Source organism: Zootoca vivipara, chromosome 11 (genome assembly GCF_965207765.1).
Source record: "Zootoca vivipara chromosome 11, rZooViv2.hap1.1, whole genome shotgun sequence".
NCBI classification, from domain to species: domain Eukaryota; kingdom Metazoa; phylum Chordata; class Lepidosauria; order Squamata; family Lacertidae; genus Zootoca; species Zootoca vivipara.
In genome coordinates, this window is record NC_142594.1 from 28,143,607 (window position 1) to 28,156,052 (window position 12,446).

At 44.8% G+C, this 12,446-nt stretch overlaps 1 protein-coding gene across 4 annotated transcripts in view; it reads right to left on the reverse strand.

The window, feature by feature from the left end:
* Positions 1-12,446, reverse strand: part of LOC118092250 (uncharacterized) — a 75,870-nt gene that overhangs the window by 31,136 nt on the left and 32,288 nt on the right. For 2 of the 4 annotated variants that reach the window (XM_088654309.1, XM_088654310.1), the window contains exon 4: positions 227-343. The exons of the other annotated variants lie outside the window; for them this stretch is intronic. The gene's annotated coding sequence lies outside the window, so the exon portion shown is untranslated. The remainder of the gene's footprint in view (positions 1-226; positions 344-12,446) is intronic. 4 annotated transcript variants of the gene reach the window in all.

Here is a 12,446-nt window from a genome sequence, read left to right on the forward strand (position 1 = left end):
GAACGTGGAGCTTTCCCCTTAGAAACATATGCTTGACCACACGTACAATGAGGAAAGGCTCGTTATATAAATCCACCCTCAGCTTTACGCTAATATGACTACTGTACTTCCAATTTGAGAAGAGCTGATTATAAATTCTCTTCAGATAAGACTTTTAGAATCCCTGTAGTTGAATTCACAAAAGGATACACACCACTCGTCTTGAGTAGAATTCAATAGGAATTACCTGGGTCAGCCTTGGCAGGTAAGATGTGCATGGCAAATCACATTGTTGCCTCTGCCATTCCTTCTCTTCATGGCAATGGTAGTTCCAACCGCTTCCTCAACACCACTAACCTGGGCTCTGTAATAATAATAATAATAATAATAATAATAATAATAATAATAATAATAATAATTTATTTATACCCCGCCCATCTGGCTGGGTTTCCCCAGCCACTCTGGGTGGCTTCCAACAGAAATATTAAAATACACTAATTCCTTTACAGCTGCCCTGCCTCCTCTATCCTGCTTGGTGGGTTTTTGCTTTTGCTTTGAGGTTGGCAGTACCAGTGACGCCCTGCAGTTCCTCCTTCCCTGCCTCCCTGTAGGGAAACAGGAGATGGAGAGCCTCCTTGGCTGGGCAGGAGGCAGCAGGGCTGGCCAGACAGTGGGGCTGCTGGCTCTGACCCTCAGCGCCAGGCACACAAACACCCTAAAGCACAGGGCCTAAGGCGGGTGACCCTATTTGTCTCCCCCTGGGATGGCCCCAGGAACTCCAATAAGAACAGCCGAACCTCATCACTCATTTCTTTAACTACATTGGACCATGCTTCATAGTACCGTGGTACATTGGTTCTCAAGCTTAATCTGTCCCGGAAGTCCGTTCCAAAACCAGTGTTCCAAAACCAAGGTGCACTTTCCTATAGAAAGTAATGCAAAATGGATTAATCCGTTCCAGACTTTTAAAAACAACCCCTAAAACAACAACTTAACATGAGTTTTACTATCTAACAAGACCATTGATCCATAAAATGAAAGCAATACACAATGTACTGCAGTCACACAGTCAATCAATCAGTAGGTGAACTGGGTTCCACACAGTCACAAAAAGAAAGAAAAAAGAGCCACAAAAACAGAAATGCAAAATAAATTGCAAAACAGGCAGACCTTAGCGTAGCACTCAAAACGGAACTGTGGCACTCAAAGCTTAACACTCAAAACGGAGCACGTTCAGCTTCCAAAAAAAGTTTGCAAACCGGAACACTTACTTCCGGGTTTGCAGTGTTTGGGTTCCAAGTTGTTTGAGTTCCAAGGCATTTGAGAACCAAGGTACCACTGTACATTAATTCCCATGCTTCTTTGCCATTCCAAAGAGTAGAGGAAAAGCAGCAAGGCAACAACCGGGGCAAAAGTTGTTCCAAAATGTCTATTCAAAGTTCAAAACAAGTATCATGAAGATTTCTCATATGAGCACAAGTTAACTAGTAATGCAATGCATCCAGGTACAAGTGAACCCCCCCCCCAAAAAAAAAAGAAAGGGGGGAAAGATGCTGGCCAGACATGTCCTAAGGAGATTAGTTTCACTACAATGGATATTAACCGAGTGATATAAATTGCATTGGGTCTTGTACACAGGTTAAGCTGGTTTGGCTGTCGAGGGCAGTTAAGATCAACCAGATGCAGGAGATTAGGTTTGCCTAGTAAACCCTCCAGCCTCTGAGACGGCAGAGCCCTTGCCTTTGACCCCTGCAGTACTATTTAAACAGCAGAGACATCCCAATCTGTTCTCTCTGACAATAGGCTTCCAGCCAGGCTCCTCATGCGCCTAACTCCCCTTTGTCCTCGATAACGTAATGCAGAAAGGAAGCCAAGGCTGCCGCCTGACTCGGTTTTCTTTTTGTTTTCTGCTAGAAACCTCTCTTGGGGAACAAGACTTAGGTCGCCTCCAGACTCTCAGTGTTAGGGAGGGAGAGGTGTGAGAAATATGGTTCCATTTGCATTTAAAGGCGAACCTTCCTAATTAGCATTTTACAAATCAATGCGCCAGCTGGAATGCAGCCGTCCTTCGAAATTTGCATTTCTCCAAATTTTGCAATGTGGTTCTCCGGCCATGTAATGTGTACAGTTATTCAGTTTTTCTTTTCATACAAAGGCCTGGGTGTGCCGAAAACATGTTTTACTGTCAGGCAAATAAACAGGAGTAACTTTTTCATTTATTTATTTTATCTAAAAATATGTAAAGAAGTCTTTACTCCTTCAGCAATTCCCTTTTGCCCTTTCGAAAGCGCCCTGTGCCAATTACAGTCTCGGGATAATGAATCCATGGGGGGGGGGTGCACCCCTACACCTCTATAGGCATCTACTGTGCCCACTTTTAAACGTCTGCGAAAACTTTTCTATTCCACCAGCCCTATGGAGGCAATTAAGAACACATCTTTCCACCATGGTTAATTGATGTCTGTTTATAACTTTCTTTTACTGTATATGGTTTTTATTGTATGCTTTCTGTGTTCTCACTGTAAATCACTTTGATATATTTCTTCTTGTGATAAAGTGGTATATAAACATTTTTTTATAAATAAATAACTAGTTTGGCAAATGGCTACTTAGGGATTGTTCTGTTTCCTGGCGCAGAAGAATTGCATTTTGAATTGGATGTTTCACTGTGGCCACAACCACAATGTATATTTAAAGCACTCTTACCCCAGAGTCATGGCTTTCCCCTCAAAGAATCCTAAGAACTGCAGTTTGTTAAGGTTGCTCAGAGTTGTTAGGAGGTCCTTAACAAACAACAGTTCCCAGGATCCTTTAGGAGAAAACGTGAGCCTTAAAGTGGTGCAACAGTGCTTTAGATGTACAGTGCAGGTGTGATTTAGGGATTCACTTTTTGTGAATCGGATTGTGTCCCTCGTTTTACATAAGTCAGGCACGTCCAACAGGTAGATCATGCTCTTCCAGTAGATCACTGGACGTCTGTGGTAGATCACTGGTAGATCACTGGCTCCCCCCAAAAGAAGCTCAACAACTTTGTCTCCCCTAAAAAAAGCTCAACATTTTTGCCCTGTGCCCCCCAAAAATGTGGCTTTCCTCCTCTCTAAATGAAGCTCAACAACTTTGATCTGAACCCCTAAAAACGGGGCTTTCCTCCTCCTCCCTAAAAAGCTCAACAACCTTGACCTGAACCCCCAAAAAGGGGGTAGATCACTACCAGTTTTTAATTCTGTAAGTAGATTGCAGCCTCTTGGGACTTAGCCACCCCTGATATTTTTTTAAAAAAATGCTTCAAGGAAGTGAAGATTCTTCTTTGCAGCTGTAGGTGCTGGTGGAGACAAGTCTGCAATCGGAGTGGCTGGTGTTTTGACCCACAGAGTTTGCCGGCCGTGGTATTACCATAATTACAGATTGCTGTCCTACAGCTCTAAGCGGCTTCTGCTGCTTCTGACACAGATGCATGTTGACTTGCAGCTCCCACTGTAGTTAAGTTTCAGTTTCCAGGCAAGGATCAGTCTTCCACGCCATATTTCAAATCTTGCCATAGCGCTGGAAACAGCCAGACGCATACAGTAAGCGATTAGGCGGCAGCGACTGAGGCCACACGCAGACTTAGCCCTCCCCGCGAAATCCAATTCCTCCAGCTCCAGCTCAGAGAAAGTGCCCCGGTTTCACTGCTTTGCTGCTCCGAGCTTCATGCTAGGATTTAATATCTGCCTTGTGGCAAATCAGCTACTCAAATAGCTCTAGAGTTATCTAAAGGGAGCTAATCGGATGTGGTTCCCAGGCAAATGTGTCTTGTCGGGCAGTGCTCATGCTTCAGTTCCTCGCTGTGGCTTGGTGTGCAGAAGATTGAGCACGTAGCAGGGTTTATGGCTTCCTTGTACTTATTTGCACACCTGCAACGAGATGTTATTATGGGCAATCTGAACGAAAGAGGACAAAAAGCCTTTGCATGCACTCTTTCTTGACCTTTGGCACAGTGTTCGTCTTGCCAGCCAAAAACTCCACCTTTACCCTGTCAAGAACGGTTTGCCTTCAGAGGAGGGGCTGAACTTCTCTCCTTGATACCAAGAGGAATTCTGACTTCTCACTGATGGCAGAAAATGAATATATAGGTACACAGGAAGCTGTCTTATCAGACCATTGGTCCACCTAGCTCAGGATTGCCTACACCAGGTGTGGGAAATTGTTCATCCTGAGGGCCGCATTCCCCTCTGAGCAACTCTGTGAGGGCCATTTGCGATATCAGGGTGTGTACATGCCATACATTTAAAGCCCATGGGGGGGGGGGAATCTTGGGAACAGTAGTTTATCAAGGGTGCTGGGAATTGTAGCTCCGTGAGTATAGTTCTGAAGATTCTTTGGGGAAAGACATGTGGTGTGTACACAAACTCCAACCCTCACTTGGGAGCACCCTCTCTGACGCAGACTGCATTTTACACATAGGCACACACGCAGAAGCCTCAGATAAGGCCTCCCTCACCTTTAGCTGTGGTTAGGAAGAGGGATGAGTCACCTTCGAAAGCTGGCTGCTTTCACAGAACAGGGGTGCCTATCTCTTATCATTAACCAGGCGCGTAGCAAGGGAGGGGCGAAGGGGACGGGCCGCCCCTAGCTCCACTCTGGCAGGGGCAGTGCGCGGGGGCAGCGCTCCCGGCCCTTGGCCTACCCCTCACCTCCTCCGCCCAAGCAGGAAGAAGCAGAGCGCCGGCCAAGCAGAGCAACAGCGCCAACCCAGACGGACTGTGCATGTGCGGACATGCGCAGTCCGTCCTGGCTCGTCCTGGCACACGTGTCGTGCGCCGTGACATCACGACGCATGCGTCAGGATGCATGCATGCTGCAGAGCGATGCCCTGCTCCCAGGCAGCCAAGCAGTACCGTTCGCCACTGTCATTAACTTCTTTCATTGCTGATCCAGCTCTCTCCCTTACAGTAAGAAAACACAGCAAGGAATGACTAAAGAGATGTTCAAATCTCAACTCTCCCATGTAAAGTACCCCTGGACAGTTAAGTCCAGTCAAAGGCAACTATGGAGTTACGGCATTCATCTCGCTTTCAGACCGAAAGAGCCGGCGTTCGTCCACAGACAGCTTTTTGGGTCGCGTGGACAGCATGACTAAACCGCTTCTGGCGCAGCAGGACACCGTGAGGGAAACGAGCGCACAGAAATGCTGTTTACCTTCCCACCGCAGCAGTACCTATTTATCTACTTGCACTGGCATGCTTTCAAACTGCTAGGTTGGCAGAAGCTGGGACAGAGCAACGGGAGCTCACCCCATTTTGGGGATTCAAACCGCTGACCTTCCGATCAGCAAGCCCAAGAGGCTCAGTGGTTTAGACCACAGCACCACCCGTGTCCCATTTTACCTTTTATCTCTCCCGTGTACTCACTGGATGGCCTTAGCCAAGCTGTTCTCTCCCTCAGCCTCTCCCCTCTCTGTTTGTGATGGAGGTGGGTATTAATACTGATTTAATTTTTAGGGCGCTTGTAAGGGTGACAATTTGTGTGAAGCATTTTAAACACTTGAAAGTGCTCTACAGATGATAATGATTTCAGCAGCTCCAGTGTGGAAAATGGCAGAATGTACACTACCTGGTACCCTTAAAGGATACATGCATCTGTTCACAACTCTTGAGATTTAACTTCTGAAGCTTTAAACCCTGAAGACATGAGAAAGTCACACGTACATATGTTTAGCAATGCATCCCTAGCAAGCAAAAAAAAATAAAAATAGAGGGAAAGTAGGGACAGTGATTTACCAGGAGAAATAGGAATTGTTCTGGCAAACAGGGAAGCATATTGGAGTGTATGAGTTTGTAGTTGATGAGTGATGATAATGGGAATTATTTCTAGAGCACCCTTCATCTAACAATCAGAAAAAACCCTACCTAATATAAGAAAATAAACACCATATAATTGTAACCCAGTCGTTTTTTTCTTAGTCTTACCTACCTCACAAGATTGTTGTGAGGATAAAATAGTGAGGGGTAGAACCATGTCCACCAACTTGAGATCCTTGGAATTATTATTATTATTATTATTATTATTATATACTTGTAGAGTTGGAAGGGACCCTGGGGGTCATTTAGTCCAACCCCTCAAATGCAGGAATTCTACCAACAGCCATCCATGCAGAGAGCTTGAAGCAACCTTCTGGTTAACAGCCAGACCCATTGACCCATTGTGGCACTGGGATAATAATATCATCTGCCCTACCAGTTCCAGTAGGTATGAGTCACCATTTCCAAGGTCATGTCCAACCCTGAAATTCTCTGATTCAAGACTTGGCTTTGCATATTTTTGGACCTGAAGCTGCCTCCCTAAATGACACTTAGAGAGTAAACCTCACTGAATACAGAAGGACGTACTTCTGAGTTAAAACATATAGCAGTGTGTTTGAAGAACATTTGCCGTGATTACCTTTTTATACTTGATAATAACCACAAATATAGAGGCCCAATTAGACATTATGCATTCAGATTCCTGTGGGTTAAAATACCAGCTGCATGGCTGAAAATTCATTTTAGTTACACCTCCCACCGCTCCATTTAATGACACCAAGTTTTGAATTATTTAGTCCATTGATAACCAAAACTGGCAATGCACCCAGAATGTTGGAATGCAGTTGAAGCTGATTTTTACTCCAAGAAAGGAACATTTCCAATACAAATTATTATGTCACCTAGTGGTTGTCATGCAGGAAAGGCAACCTATTTAAGAAAATGAAAATATTTCCTCCTGGAAGAAGCAAAAAGAAAAGAGGGGGGGTGATTGTTCAATGGAACAGGATAAAATAAAAACAAAAGAATCTCCTCCCCAACACCACAGGTCATAAAAAAGCAAGAAATTATTTTGGCTTCTCCTGTGGTATTCACACACACACACACCCCCCAAAAAATGACAGAGAGGTTTATATTGACTTGTCCTTTACAAAATTGTCTTCAAAACATTGAGGTGTCTGCTTCTGGATCCGAAAGATCCCAAACAACGGCCACACAAGGGCTTGTTCACACATTACATTGAACACACTGGTACACCCTGCCTCTACCTGTGTACAAGCATGTGTGTGAAAGAAGGTGTGCTTGCTGATTTGTACACAGAGAACTAAACACAAAAGCTGGTGTGGCAGAAGAGAGATGGGTGGGGTCTTCTCCTTATTTCACCGCAGGGACAATGAGGTCATCTGCTGGGGTTCTCTTTGCAGATCCACTGCTTGCCAAATAAATAAAAAAGTTTTTCTCAGGGAGAAATGCACCAAAAAGCTATGCAAGGGAAGTTGTCGGTGACTACTAAGTTGTTGCAAGACTCCCTCCCCACAGAGCTGCGGCTGGCACCATAAAGGTAAAGGCAAATGGACCCCTGACCATTAGGTCCAGTCGTGACTGACTCTGGGGTTGCGGCGCTCATCTCGCGTTATTGGCCGAGGGAGCCGCCATACAGCTTCCAGGTCATGTGGCCAGCATGACTAAGCCGCTTCTGGTGAACCAGAGCAGCACACAGAAACGCTGTTTACCTTCCCGCCGGAGCGGTACCTATTTATCTACTTGCACTTTGACGTGTTTTTGAACTGCTAGGTTGGCAGGAGCTGGGACCGAGCAACGGGAGCTCACCCCATTAGATTCGAACTGCCGACCTTCTGATTAGCAAGCCCTAGGCTCTGTGGTTTAACCCACAGCACCACAGCCTTTGTCAAATGCTGAACATGCACCTCTGCACTCTAGCCTCAGTCTGCTCCTTGTAATGTGTGGAAGGATTATTTAGTTTGAGGTTATGAGTGGGGCGGTGGCTGTTTTATTGTTTTGGTTGTGTTTTTATATGCTGTAACCTTTCCTGGGGCCTTCTGGTGAAAGGCGAGCAAAAAATTAAAAATAATGAAGTTGGTGGTGCAACCGATCTTTGAGTCCACCAGAACTCTTATCCAGACTGGTTATTAAGGGAAAGTGGGCATTGAAGACACCTGACTTGGTGCTGAAGCCACAAGTATCTGCACTGGTCAAAAGTTCATTTTTATAATTATGTGTTTGGGGGTGGGGGGTCAGTGTGAACAATGCCCTGAGTCCCTTCCAGGTGTTGGGATCCTGTATCTGTGGGCCTAGAATGTGTGTGAGCTGCTGAACCTGTTCCTTTGTCTAGGTAATGGCTTTGGCTGGCTACTTAATCGCCATGATTAGCATAACCAAAGAAGGTGCTCCGTGCCATAGAACAAATGAGTGGGCCTCCCCCTCCCCACCCTAGCTGCTAGGTAGCAGAATAATCCTCCGAGTGATGTGTGACCTGGGCTAAAAGATGGAGACGAAGCTTGCTCCATGCTGCATCCAAAGCTGCAAAGAATGTCAAAACAAGATCTTTCAGGACGGCAATGCTGTGAGCCCCTCCATCCTATGCTCAGGTTGTATATACAGTCGTACCTCTTGAGAGTTGAACATTCCGGCTCCTGAACAATCAAAAACCAGAAGTGAGTGTTCCAGTTTTTGGACTTTGTTTGGAAGCCAAACATCCAGCGCAGCTTCCACTATAGTTTCCAGTGTGCCTGCGCAATCGGGAACCAATCAGAAGCCGGGCCTTGGTTTCCGAACTTTTTGGAAGTCAAACGGACTTTCAGAACAGATTTTTGTTTGACTCCCAAGGTATGTCTATATGTGTCAATAAAACCATATATCCTAAAGACACTACAGTGTCCTCTGAACTTTATTCCATGGAAGCTGAACTTTGGGTGAGCACTGGAAACCCCTTTGAATGGTTTCTAACTATGGGATGGAATTCAACTTCATGCTGTTATTATTGCTTTATCAGCGCAAGAACTTCTGCTTGCCAGACAGAATGACACCCAACTTCCTCCTCCTGCTCCCACATGCTGTTCTGGGGGTTCTCATGACACTCCCTCCTTGAACCAATTTGGAGGGGCATGGGCACAATGTGGAGAGGAAGTCCTGTTGAGCTAGCAGGAGTCTCGTGCTGTTTCCTACTAGCACAATTTAGCTGAATCTGTCCCCGGTGTCAAAGGCATCAACTCTATGGGGCTGAGGACAGCTCAGTCCCCCCAAAGTATGTAGGGATGGGGCTGAGCCCTGCTGGGCCTCCCCGCTGCAGCGGAGGGCGCATAATAATAGGTGACTCAGCTGTAAGTAAGCATCTATGAAATTGCGTTTGAGTGCAAAGGATTCTGCTCAAGGATGATATCTTTTAAAAAATCTGTCCTTGGCAGAGTTTCATGCCTGATTCTCCCTATGACATACTCACCCCTTAACAGCAGCCCAGCTGTGCTCCGCTTTCCACAGCAAAAGGAGGCATCCAGCATGGAGCAAAGGCTGACGCAAGGGTCAGAGTACACAGAACTCCTAAGCAGATACAAAGTGTTCTGTTTATCTTGCGCCGAGGTGTGGCTTTTGCCAGTTGTAAAACATCTATGCACAGGGAGTTCACTTCCACCAGGAAAACCCTGCTACTATGCTCTCGGTGTTGAAAGTGGTGGGAAAGGAAATGTATTCTTAGACTTCGAGCCCCACCAAGCAAAGTTCAATGATGTCACAACTTAAAAGACTTTAGACAGAAAGGAACGATTGCAAGGGGATGATTATTCCACATTTGCTGATCATGGTGTTGTTTCCTTACCATCGTTTGCTATGGAACTTCATTTTGATATATTGGCTGTTGGCTACGCTGGAAGGAAACTAGGCAGAGCTTTAGAATCAGCTTTAGTCCAATAAGCAGAGGATTTACGAGGACGAGCTTGCAGGCTGCTACTCCTGTGCTTTGTACTGTTCCACTGTTGATGCTTTTATTGTAGTGTTTTATTTTTCAATAGAAAATCACCCTGGGAGCTTATGCTGAAGGGTAGCTCATGAATGGTGTGTGTGCATGCGCAGAGTTCAAATTCCAGAGGGATAGCTGTGTTAGCCCATTAAACTGGCAAAAAAAGTCTTGAGTCCCTTACACATTGCATATATGGTTCAGCTCACAAATATGGTGAGAACCAGAGGGAAGAGTCAGATAACGGCTTCACAGAGAAATGGATACTTTTAAATATAATTTATAGGAGCAGTAAGGTTCAGGGGAAGGGCCATAGCTCAAGGGTAGAGCACTTGCCTTGCTTGTAAAAAGGTCTCAAGTTCAAAAGTCCCTCTGGTCTTTTAGTTGAAAGGAAGAAAGTCACATAGATCTCATTTGAGTTTTTTGTGCTTAGAATCACAAGGGAAGGACAGCAATTTTGGCTGCTGTTAAGCTGCTCACATTTTATCATTTTATAAAATTTTCTCATTTCACAACTATTAAACAATAATCAACAAGACTCTGCTCCAGGGGGTGGGAAAGGTACTCCATATCATATTATTCTACACAGAGATGTGAATTAACATACCATTACAATATTTATTTTAAAAGAATTCAAAACCTACTTGAATATGCTTTCACTGGAGGTAATTATTTTCTTGGCAATTCTGTATTGCGTAATGGGCAACCAGTTTGCCCAGAATTTATTTCCATATTCACTGGCGATACTCGCTCTTGGATGGTATTTTTTTGCCGTTACAGCAAAGTCCTAAACTTTATTAAGCCATACGTACCAAGGAGGGGGCAAACAACATCCTTGCAGCTGTTAACAAAGAGACTGTAAGTTCCTTATGAGTTGACTTTACAACCGGTGGCATTTTATAATTTTAACCACAAACTCAAGGTGGGTAAAATTGCTCCAACTTGGCATGGCAGCTGAATTTCATGAAACATTCATTGCTCTCTCTGTGTATATAAAGGTAGCAGGTTGCTTTAGAGGGCAGTTACCATGATTTATGTTTTATAGGCACAAGCTTTCTCTCACATCCACAGTCTTGCAGCACATCAGACAACAGATGTTCCTTCTGGCACACTTTTCAGCAGGCTTAATCTCTGGATGTAGATCTGAATCTCCAAAGTTTGAGAATGGAACCTGCTGATCAGAGATCAGGTTAGCTGTAAGCCATGCATTCACCTTGAGCAATATCTGGCCAGCTCTCCCCATTTTTATTAACACTGCCCCGCAATCGAGCAAAGGTGCTGTAGATTTTCTTCTGGATCCAGCTCTCTTCATCATGAGACAGGGTGCTGTGCAAGTCAACCCTCTTCTGAATTCCCATCTGAGGTTACAATTTTCTTTTCCTCATTGATGTCGTTTTTGAGTCAACTCAGCCCAGCAGCATATTTCTTTTCTTTCTCCCCTTTTCTCGACCCTTCTGCAAGTTACCATAGCCCTCTATTCCATCCCGACTTGACAGGAGGAGAAAGGAGCTCTGGTCAACATTTCTTCCTATCAAAAGTGGCACAGCTTTGTCCATTTCATTTCTCTGCTTTTTGAAAGACAGCAAAATGGATTGTGCTTCAAAACAGTGTGATGTGTAGTTCGGGAAAGAGGCGAGAGGGAGCCGCACAGCTTTATAAGGTTCCAGGAATGATGGTGACATTTCTGAGGTGTGAGGCTGGTAGGTCAGACAGAAGTCTGTCCAGTTTAGCATTCTGCCTCCAAAGGCCAACAACCAGATCTATTATCTATCATTACATTTATATCCCACCTCTCCTCCAAGGAGCTCACGGTGACATACCTAGAACCCCACCCACCAATACATACTCCATTTTTTATCTCACAACAACCCTGAGTGGTAGGTTTCATTGAGTGACCATGACTGGCCCAAGGTCACATAGTCAGCTTCATTGCTGAGTTAGGATTTGAACTCGAGTCTCCCAGCACGCTAGCGAAACTGTCTCGTGGAAGCTCCCAAGCAGGCTGCACCTCCTTTAGTGTGCCTCCAGCTTATAGGACTCAAATGTATGCTGCATCTGAACACTGAGATTCTGTGTGGCTGCCATGCCTATCAATCATTAATAGCTCTGTCCTTCACAAATATTCTCCCTCATCAATGATTGACTACAACCGGTTCTGCCCACCCAGGATTTCAAAGACAGGTTTTCACTAGGCTTGTCAGCCAAGATAATTAGTCAATTAATTAAATCTGCATAAATCTGCAGCTAAGAAAAATAATAGTTCTAAAAAAGAAATAATGTCTTGGGTTGTTGTTTTTTGACATCGTCACAGAACGCTTGTCTCTCACACTTTAGAGAATGTGGCTTTTAAGCCGGCGTTTTGCCATTTGCAGCTTTTACATATAGTTGCATTAAAAATATTTGAGTGATTTGATCAAGGGCACTTTTTTAGTTCATTGGAATGTTTTAAAATCAGTTAATCTAAGTAAACTAAGGCTGCAGTCCTATGCCCACTTAGGTAGCCGCAATGGCTATGTTCTGCCTGTACCGAACCGAATACCAGTTTCTGGGAATCGCAGGTCCTGTTTGCAGGCTTTTCACAGACATTGGTTGGCCAGTATGAGGACAGGCTGATGGACTGAATTGGCCTCACCCAGCAGTGCTGTTCTCATGTTTTTATCTTCTTAATTCCTCTGAACACAGTGGGGCTTAGTGCTGAACAAACACACATTAAACTG